This window comes from Vombatus ursinus, unplaced genomic scaffold (genome assembly GCF_900497805.2).
Source record: "Vombatus ursinus unplaced genomic scaffold, bare-nosed wombat genome assembly UNPS02014817.1, whole genome shotgun sequence".
Classification (NCBI taxonomy): Eukaryota; Metazoa; Chordata; class Mammalia; order Diprotodontia; family Vombatidae; genus Vombatus; species Vombatus ursinus.
In genome coordinates this window covers 6,090,135-6,101,086 of record NW_020954595.1, presented here as the reverse complement: position 1 = coordinate 6,101,086, position 10,952 = coordinate 6,090,135, and the positions used below count along the sequence as shown (strand labels likewise).

Sequence of the window (10,952 nt, the reverse complement as noted above, 5' to 3'; positions counted from 1 at the left end):
TCTCTCTCTCTCTCTCTCTCTCTCTCTCTCTCTCTCTCTCTCTCTCTTTCCTCACACAGACTATAAATAACAGCTGGAATGTTAGGAAGATGTGCTCATCATGCCAAGCTCAATTTCATCCCACATCTTTTATTTACCCAACATCCAGGTTGCTAAAGTTGACAACCAGCATCACATCAGTTCTCTGCCTGGGTCTATCCTCCATGAGAGCACAGTATAACATTCTTTTCCACTTAAGGGTCCCAAATGCTACTTAGGATAATGGTGGCCCAAGGTGGAAGCCAATCTTGTCCAGTTCCTTCATTGTATGTACACAAGATCATAAACTCATAGAATAGAGCTGAAAGGGACCTCAGAGACCATCTAATCCAACTCCTTCATTTTACATATGAGAGAACCGAGGCTCAAAAGAGCAAAAGTGACATTCAAGGTCACATAGGTAATCAGTGGAAAAAATCAGTATTTAAATCTAGGTCAACTGAATTAAATCCAGTTTTCTCTCCTTCAGTCAATCAAGAAGCCATCATTAAGGACCAATTATATACCAGGGTAGCTAGGTGGCACTGTAGTGGATAGTGTGTCAGGCCTGAAGTCAGGAAGATGCTTCTTCTGAGTTCAAATCTGGTCTCAGACATTTAGTAGCTGTGTGACTCTGGGAAAGTCACTTAATCCTGTTTGCCTCACTTTCCTTATCTGTAAAATGAGCTGGAGAAGGAAATTACAAATCTTTCCAGTATCTTTGCCAAGAAAATCCCAAATGGGGTCATGAAGAGTCGGACACAACTGAAATAACTAAACAAAAAAATGTGCCAGGCAGTGCACTAGGCACTGAGGATACAGACACAATAAATATTTCCCCTCCACCACATAGGCATGGTCTTTGTTTCTCCTTTCTGGCCAAGATATCTGAGAAAACCACCGTAGAATTCTTTTCTCAAAAGAAAAATCCACAAGCCTATTCCTAAGCTAATGTTGAGCTATTTATGAAGGAGTATACAAATCTCTTTTGTCTTTGAAATGCTAATTAACCACTGCCACAGATGTCAGCAGTCACTAGCAGGGTTGACCTGTCCTCTTTCAGAAAGCATCCTTAGCACCTGAGTGTCACTACCAAATTATTTTAGATTTTCTTCCAAAAGAATGAAGTCAAAATTAGAATGTTGTTATGAAAAGGGCAGACAAATGCAATTGTGAAAGAAAGAAAAGAGAAAGAAAGAGAGAGAGAGAGAAAGGAAGGAAGAAAGAAAGAAAGAAAGAAAGAAAGAAAGAAAGAAAGAAAGAAAGAAAAGAAAAGAAAAGAAAAGAAAGAAAGAGGAGGAGTCCATAGACAGCACTGGGACTGATGTGAAGACCAGGCAGTCTCTCCATTTGCCTTCTTTGATTTAATTTCCTTTTCTGCACCAGCAACATTGTCTTTACTTATTTGCATAAGAGTAAGGCCTATGGGAAATGAAAAGCAAACTATGTGGGTTTCAATAATGCATGGTATAGATCCACTGGTAAAATCTGGCCCTGGAGGGGAAACTAATCTTCTCTAAAGGGGGTGATTCATTCCAATATTTATTTCAGTGGAAAAATCCAAAGATTCATAGTAAAGAATAGAAAAATAAAACAAGCAAATTATGCGCATTCATTTTTAAAACACATCACCCTTTGCCAAAATGAATTGATCATCCCTAATGTGGTTTCCATTTTTTTAGTAAATTAGTTTTTTCACCTGAAGTGTCCAAGGCTTAAATAATATTTTTGAATTTTCCAGTCAGAGCTGTCATCTGATTTTCTGTAGCTTTTTTCCCATTCTTCGTCTTCTAATAAAAAGAGAGACAGGCAGAGCAGTTCAACCAAAGGAAGCAACCAGTTCCTCCAACCTCCCTTCTGTAACTTGATTTTCAAGCATCCCAACCATCCTGGTCAACTTCCTTTGGACCTGCTCCAACTTGTCAATGCTCTACCTAAAGGCTCACATAGAACTGACTACAGTTTCCCAGGTGGGGCCTGTCTGGGCCAGAGAGCAGAGGTACCAACAGAAGCACCTTGTCTTGGGCACTAGGCTGCCATTAACAAAGTCAAAGTTCTCTTTGGTTTTCTTCCCTCCCATGTCACACTGGTGACTCCTGTTGGCTTTGTTAGTCATTGAAACTATATCAATGTTTGATATTTTTTTAAATTTATTTAAAATTTTGTTTTTTTTTAATGAAACCACCCTTTCCCCATTCTGCACTGAGACCTCTGAATTTTGAGCCAACTTTAAGACTGTATGTTTATCACTATTGTTTTTTCCTTGTTGGTTTCAGCTTACCACTCTAGCTTACTGAGATACCTGGGAGTCCTAGTTCTTTCATCTACTACGTTACCTGCCCTCCTATATTCAGTTCTCCATTTTAAATGTTTAATCGAAGGGTCATCAGATATCCATAAATCAGTCTGCTTCTCTGAGTTGGAACACGGGAAATTGAGCTTTCCTGGACTTCCTGAGATAGGATTTAATAAGGGATTCCATCCTATTTGTTTCCATGGCATTCATCAGTCAGAATGCATGTTTCTGGTGGGCATGAGCATGTCTTACCCTTCTCTTCTACTCCCTATTGTCCAGCACACAGTAGGGAGACATTTTCTAAATACTTAGTGATTCTCAATTAACTAATCAACCTAGCAAGTATTTATGAAGCAATTCCTGTGTGCCAAGCACTGTGTTAGGCATGGAGAATACATAAGTAAAAGTGAAAGTTACTATTCTCAAGAAGGGGCTGGCATTTGCAGCTTGGGGCAGGGCAGGAAATCAAGCATCACCTCTCCCTGGAGTCTTCTTTTGATTGCAGAAGTTCTTGGATAGGAGTGGGTGAACACACTGAATCACAGACACCTTCTACTGCAACTTCTCTCCCTCCTTCCCTCCCAGGAAACCCTCAGCACCTTGGGAGCTTCCATCTGCCTGATCTGTTCTCTGATGTTCTCAGCAGCCCCTCCCTGTCTGTCTCTGGATATTCTTCTGGGTGCTGTGCTTTGGCACATCTACAGAAGAATCCATCCATTTCTACAAAGGTGATTCTGAAACCCTGTCATTTTCACTGGATGGAGCTGTTAGGAGTTGTTATGGCAATTGTGCTGATCTCAATAGGATGTGCATGCACCTGACCAGACACAGGAACCCCAGAAGATTAAAATGGAGAGAGGATTGGCTGTGAAGTCCAAACATTCCCAATATCCCTTTGTTAGAAAAGAAACTCAGAAGGCATGAGGGGGAAAGGAGGGCCCAATGAACTGGGAAGGGACAGCCTCCCTCCCCTTTGGAAAGATGCACTGAGTTCAAGAGCAGAAACTCTCAGAGGAATTTGCCTTGATGAATTACCTGGAAGGAGAGTTCTGACCCATAGTGTTTGAAGTCTAGGAGGAAACAGTGAATATTCTTCTCAGCTCTATGCCACCACCACATGGTGTTGGCCTATTGGATACTTCTATGTAGGAACTGAAAAAATAATAGGGCCACCATGGCTATTCCATGGGCTTTCAGGCTATACTGACCTGAACCTTATTTTCCTATGGCACACAGAAGGCAATTAATAGATGCTTGTCAATTGACTGGTCTATCTGCAGGGCTCAGGTGGCTTTGATTCTGGACCCCCTGGAGCTTGCAAGCTCTGGAGGAAACCTCAGATTGGATTTATGATAGAAGAAACACATTGGATTTGAAAGCAGGGTACCAGGGCTTGAGTCCCAACCCTGCTACCTGCTAGCATTGGGATACTGAGCGAGGGATCTAAATTCTCTGTTTCTGCATATAAATGAAAGAAACTGTGGAAATAATAGAGCTGGCTTCAGAGAGCTGTCTCAGCATTACATCCAGGATCTCCTTTGGTCCCCAAAACAACTCTCTGAAGTCAGTAGTATAGATATTATTAGTATCATTTTGCAAATCAAGAAACTGAGGCTGAGAGATGACATGTGACTTGTCCAGGGTCACACAGGTAGTTGTGTCAGAAGTGGGATTTGAACTCAGGTCTTGCTTTCCATAATGCCAGGCTATCTTTCAATAATACTTGTACTATCTACCTTACAGGGCTATTGGGATAATTACATAAAACCACATCAAAAACAGTTAGCATTGACCTAGCACCTTAAAAGTTACAGAGCTCTTTGCATACATTATCTCACTTGATCTTCAGGACAACCCTGTGAGGTAGGTGTGGTGCCTACTCTTATCCTTAGTTTACAGGTGATGAAGCTGGGATTTGGGTGAAGTGACTTGCCCAAGGTCACCTCACCGGTAAGTGTCAGGGGTCGGATCTGGACCAGAGCCTTCCTGACTCCGTCTCCAGCGCTCACATCCGTGCTCACGTCTAATGTTCTGGGAAATCCTAGGCGTTCAATATGTATTTACCTGTAAATGTTTATTTGTGTTATTCAGTGTAGGCAAGTTGATATTATTTGGCACCAGAGTATTCAGGATTGGGAAAAGGAGTCAAAATGCTTCTTCCCCAGGACAGGAATGATAATCTTAATTAGCAGGTCCCCTTCTACCAGCTTAGGCGACGTCCTAAGCTCACACTGAGAACGGAGGCCGTACTCTGAGGTATCAGACAGGACCAGAACCCAGGCCTCTGGGCTCTTCACTCAGCATTCCTACCACTAGAGAATACTGCCTCCATTTCCCCACCTGCAAAATGAGGGAGTTGGGCTAAATGATCTCCAAGGCTCCTTTCAGCGCTCACATTGTATCGTTCTAGAGTACACGTCCTGTGACAGCCCGTAATTTGAGAAACAGCCCGGCTCCGCACTGAGATGGGCTTTTCGGTGCAATCACTCCTATAGTCTGGGTACTGAAGGGCAGAGGGGCTACTCTCTGTATCATAAGACATTCCCACTTTGATGAGGTCACAGATCTTTGATATGAAGTCTGTCCTTTGATCAATTAACAAGCATTTACTTTGTACCAGACACGTTCTAGGTAATTTAGGGGATAGAAACTAGCAGCTGTGAGGATTAGAACAGGCTTCAGTTGAAAATGACAGTAGAGTCAGCTAGGAATTCTAAGGAGCAGAGATGAGGGGCCAGCACATTTTAGGCACAGGGTTCAGACTCTGCCAAGGCAAAAAGGTGGAGTGTTGTGTGTGAGAAACAACAAAAAGGCCAGTCTGGCTAGACCAGAGAATCCATAAAGGAGAAGGCCATGTAAGGCAGCTGGAAAGGCAGGGTGGGCCCAGGTTGTGTATCTGATTGTAGAGGCCACAGAAAGCCACTGCGCTTATTAGAAAGAAGAATGAAATATGTCAGACGCTAAGAGCAGTATGCCTCCCTTTGGCTGGAATTCCATTCACGAGGATTGATGTTCTCATTTTCTTTGTTTATCATTTGGAATATGTGCCCCAAAAGCATTGTCAGGAAATTATCTTAGACTTAAAAAATAAAAGAAAAAAATCAACTTGACTGGAATGGGGAAGAGAGGGAGACACGTGAACCCAAACTCTGATGGCAATATGAGATTGCCCGATTCCCAACGGCCAACCGCACAATGGCTGAGAGCTCGCTGTGGGTGAGCACAGCAGCGATAACAATGAAATCTGGAGATGAGGAATGCCCCGAAGCCTATCCCTGCTCATCACTGCGGGGCTTGGCCACAGCCAATGTGCTTTTTCCACACAACCTGTGAGAAAGGCTGACTTGCTTGGCTATTCTTCTGGCAACAGAGCTCCTTCTCCTCCTTTTCCACACCCTCATTTCCTCCTCATGACTGCTGCAGCCCTTTAAGGACCCCACAGTGAATGCTACTGTCTCATATTTCCTTTCCATGAAGGAGGCTGTTAGGAAGAGGGAGGCAGCTGCATGTCCTTAGAGAGGGAGTGAAAATGTTGGAATTTCATGCCTCAGGAGAGGGAGGGCTCTGAGAACTAGCATGGAAGCCTCTAAGGAGCTTGCTGGATGAGCTCTGGAACCTTTAGGGGTCTCCCAGGTAGACCCCCTCTGCAACCAGTGTGGGCCCAGTTTGGAATCTCCTTGATACTGGAGTTCCCAGAGTTCCCAAATTCCTCAGAGCCCTGAACAGCACAGTTAAAGGCAAGGGACATCATAGAAAGATGCGTCTATTGATTTTAACATAAAGAGAAAAATACGGTGATGTGGCTTCCCAAAGGCTGATGTGTGTTCAGCAGATTCATTTATCTGCTCTTTAAAATAACTAATATCCATCTTTTAGTTGGGATTATTTCTAGTAGTAGTAGTAACCACCTCCTGCAGCAGGTTGGGACTAGAAAGCAGCATTCTTCCCTTAAGCAGCAGACCCAGAGTGTAAAATAATAGTATTAATAATGGGAATAATAGTAATGGTGAGGACAATTACAATACATTTAGGAGTAACCTCTTACTTTACTGATCAACTTGAAAAGATTCTGTGAAACTCTTTGTGGTTTTATCCATGAGATAAAAACCATCCATTCCACAACCTTGAGCAAATAACTTAACCTCCCTATGCCTCAATTTACCTATCTGTAAAATGAGGGGTTGAAGGGGCAGCTAGGTGGCACCATAGTGCACAGAGCACCAGGCTTGGAGTCAGGAAAACCTGAGCTCAAATTTGGCCTCAGACACTTAGTAGCTGTGTGACCCTAGGAAAGTCACTTAACCCTGTTTACCTCAGTGTCCTCACCTGTAAAATGAGCTGGAGAAAGAAATGGCAAACTGCTCCAGCATCTTTGCCAAGAAAACTCCAAATGGGGTCATGGAGAGTCAGACATGACTGAAACAACTTAACAACAACAACAAAATGAAGGGAGTTCTAGACTTAGGATCCTAATCATGGGAGCCTAAACAAATATACCCTTGCCTTCAGGTCTAATATTCTGATGTTACCTTCTTTATCCAACGACTTGATAATAAACTTCTCCAAGGTCTTTATCTGTTGAAGTAATGATGCATATGTTTGTGTCATGTTTTTAAAGTGCATGAGGCATTTGATAGGCATCTCATTTTAACCTCTAAACAACACTTTTTGCTAGGCACTGCAGGCACTATTCTCATTTTACAGCAGAGGAAGCAGTCTCACAGATGCTAGGTAACTTGCTAGTGGTTATAGCTGTAGTCTGGATTGGGGAAGGATTCTAACCCAGATCTTTCTGATTCTAAGTCTAATTAATGTACATAGGGGTCTGACAGCGTGTGTGTGTGTGTGTGTGTGTGTGTGTGTGTGTGTGTGTGTGTACTATTTTATACATATGACTTGTAACTATAAATGTAAATTCTCACATCCACGAAATCAGTGTAAGCTGATGTTATTAGCATCATTTGGCCCCAGATTAAGGGTGGTCTAGGGAAGGTTACTCACATTTTCCCCCAGTCCTTTTGACAAAATTAAGACTGTAACAAACAGGTCCTCTTCTTGGCTTCTATACACAAGCTGTGTGACTGATTCATCACAGAGAGGTTAAGTGACTTCTCCAGACTGTCCAATGGCAGGATTCGAGTCCACACCTTCCTGATCCCAAGCCCAGGCCCCTAGCCCCTGGGCCACGCTGCCTCTGGTAAAGAGGAGCTAGCCCACAGAAACGTCAGAACCCCAAAGGAGCAGCAGCCTCCAGGCAAACAGGAAAAGATGCACCATGAACATAGCCTTTCATGTTTAGCTTGTCCAGAATGTTGGCATTTGCTTCCTTGAGCCCTTCATCCCCCACATCCTTTTCCTAGATGCTGCATCCCATTTCTTGGGCCACCCCATCCCTGCAGGGCCCAGAAGGTTCTGCTCTCCAGACCCCAGCTTAGCCAAGAGCCCGAAATTCTGTGACATGGGCTCCCTCTGCTGGCCTGCTGACTTCATGACAGCAAGCCCAGAACTAGCCAGGGTTTTTTTGAATGTGTGTGAGCTGGTCACAGGGCCTGAGATAGGACCAGGAGGGACCCGGGAAATCCTCTAGGCCATCTGGCCTCATTTTGCAGAAGAGAACTGAGGCATCCCAGAGAGGTGAAGAGATTCAAAGCCAGGTCCTCAGTCTCCAAGGCCAGGGCTTTTCCCAAGAGACCCAGTTTCTTTAATTTGGGTAAATATTGTTTCAGGTCTCAGGGTTGGGAGCCCCAGCTTCAGACTCAGGAAAACCCACCCTAGCTGTGTGACCCTGGTCACTTTATCTCAAAATCTCAGGTGACTCTCAACCTATAAGATCCCAGAATAGGTGGCTATCTGTGTTGTTAGAGGGAGTTTGCTTAACAGAAGTTCCTTATTTCATTGAAATCACAGGTGCAGCCCAGGACATGGTGTCTCCTGCCTGTAGTATGCTGTAGGACAGGCTGAGGCCAGCAGATCTCTTGAGCTTAGGAGTTTTTGGTTGAAGTGGGCTAAGCCTAATAGGTGTCCACACTAAATCTAGGCTTGATATGGTGAGACTCCAAGATCAGGGGGCCAGTAGACTGCCTAAGGAAAGGCAAGGAGGCCCAGGTCAGAAATGGAGCAGGTCAAAGCTTCTGTGCTAATCAGAATGGGATTGAGCCTAGACCTCGCCCTTCCAGCCTGGGAGAGATCAGGAATCAGGAGGCCCATGCTTAAAACACACACACACACACACACACACACAATCTAATAAAATAAAGTAAAAAGCCAAACTACACGTAAAGGTTACTTTGCCTGAAAAGATAATAATTCTTCTTGAGATTCAATGAATATACAGTTCTATGAACCATCCAAATGACCATTGACCACTATTTCTCAAAAAAAAAAATTAGCAATTAAGAATTAGAAACTGATTATTTGAGTGACTGGACCTCTAAAAAACCTGAAGCTTAATGAGTCCTCCTCCTTAAACTCCCAGCTCTGGCTGCTTGGCTGAGCCATTGGTCAACCTGTCCATCCCTGGGCCCTGTTGTTAGGACCAGGGGTTTGGGAAACCCCACTCACCAGAACAAATATTTTTGGTACATCCAGGCTGAGAGGAAAACAGGAAAGGGATGAGTTCAGAGTCGGGAAGACCTGGGTTCAAATCCTCCCTCTGGCACTCAGTATCCACGTGATGGTGGATACACCACTTAACTTTGCTGAGCCGCAGTTTCCTTATCTATAAAATGAGGATAAAAATAAGTATAGTACCTACTTCACAGGGGCAGTGTAGGTAAAGCACTTTGCAAACCGTAGGGTATTATTTATTAATTTTACTAAATAATATATATTAGTTAATATTAATTAGATATGTTAATTATATATTCATCATTTATTTATATTATATATTGCTATTAATTATCCAGAATTCAGATAGTAAACAAAAAAAGTCCCGCAGTCAAACTACAGGCACTAATCTGAAAAATGGAAGTTCATACACTTTATTCATAAGAAGCAAGAAGGTCCTCAGTCGACCAGAGTCAATTTGCTCCTACTTTACACACAGTAACAACAAATTTGATTTCTTGAATTACGGCAGATTGGGAACAGACAATTAAAAGAGAAGAGAGGAGTTTCTGGGGGGTGGGGGTGGTGAGGGCCCGCCACATTGCCTAATAAGGAAAAGTGAACCCAACCTGGTTAGAAGCAGAGAGGGTCAAAGTGCCCTTGTGGCTACTGCACTTATAGCCCAGGTGAGATGGGGAGATGTAGTCTTTAAAAAAACAAAAGGCAAAGGACGGTGACCAGTGGGTGATGTGCAATTCAGGGTCCAGTGCTTAGTGTAGGATCACAGCCCAGTAGACCATGACAAAAATGGAAATTCATAAGTGTTCATGATAACTCTGCACCAACAAAAAAGGGGAGGGGGTTCAAATAGTATATTTCCCAAGTTAAAGAGTTAATTTACTTTTAAAAGTTGTATTGATGTTTTTTTTTTTGTTTTTCTATTACAATTCTTTCCCAACATGTGTTACCATACCCCCACTGAATCATCCCTTGAAACAGAAAAGAAAGAATTAAACAAAACCTGACATCCTGGTAATCATATCTGTCAGGAGATGCATGACCTACATCTTCATCCCTCCCCTATCTTTTCCCTAAGAGAAGGAGCATGTGTTCCATGATCTATTCTCCTGGGCCGACACGGTCATGACACTGTCAGATAGTGGCTGCCTTCCAGTGTTGGGCTTGTTTATGGTGCTGGGGACATTGTGGATTTTGTTCTTCTGCTTCTTTCTTCACTCTGCATCAGTTCATACAGGTCTTCCTCTGCTTCTCTGAATTCCTTAAATTTGTCGTTTCCTATGGTTTAGTCATATAATTACATTCATATAATAAAGTTAGTTCAACCAGTCCCCAGTCAATGACCAATCCCTTTTTATCCAGTTTTTCTATTTAAAAAATGCTTCTGTGAATATTCTAGGATCTATAGGGCCTCTTTTTCTATCTTGGGGGGTATCTGCTTAGTAGTGAGACACCTGATTCGAAGGGGGTGAACAGCTCAGTGACTTTTTTCACGTAATTTCAACTTTGTTTCCAGAATAAGATCAATTCAGAGTAACATGTACCTTGGTTTACCTATCTTCCCAAAGCTTCTCCAGCACAAACCTGAGTTATTTTAAAGAGATCATTTGTCCAAATCATTTAAAGGAATAAACTCAGCTATCCAGAAAACTTTTCTCTCCAGAACCTCTCCTCTCCCAAAGGTTCTTCTGAATAGTTGGTGTCTTGCTATAATAAGGTAACAGAGCTGTAGTTTAAGTGAACACACTAACAACAATATGAGTTACTGGTCCTCCAAAGTAAATTCTCCTGTTTCTTCTTTCTTGTTCTTATTCTAATTAAGAGACAAATACCCTTGCCTCTAATTGGGTCTTTTTACTGGTGAAACTTTGACTGCATAGATAGAGGGTTAGTAGCTAAAAGTGCAGCTCATGGGAGCCAAAAGCTTTCTTCTCGTTAATCCTTCAAGAGAATGTGAAGTTGAGTATTCTTGGCAATGAGTGTTTCTGAATACCTGGGGGCCCTGGAAATGATGATGATGGTGGTGGTGGTGATGATGGTGATGATGGTGATGATGGTGATGGTGATGATGGTG

At 42.8% G+C, this 10,952-nt stretch overlaps 1 protein-coding gene and 1 long non-coding RNA gene across 2 annotated transcripts in view; one reads left to right on the top strand and one right to left on the bottom strand.

Annotated features, from left to right (window-relative positions):
- Positions 1–10,952, top strand: part of AMPH (amphiphysin) — a 195,647-nt gene that overhangs the window by 172,109 nt on the left and 12,586 nt on the right. The gene's annotated exons all lie outside the window — the stretch shown is intronic.
- The window catches only part of LOC114023227, a 32,770-nt gene continuing 31,039 nt past the window's right edge, over positions 9,222–10,952 (bottom strand). The window contains exon 3 of the long non-coding RNA XR_003566768.1: positions 9,222–10,156. This is a non-coding gene — a long non-coding RNA (uncharacterized LOC114023227). The remainder of the gene's footprint in view (positions 10,157–10,952) is intronic.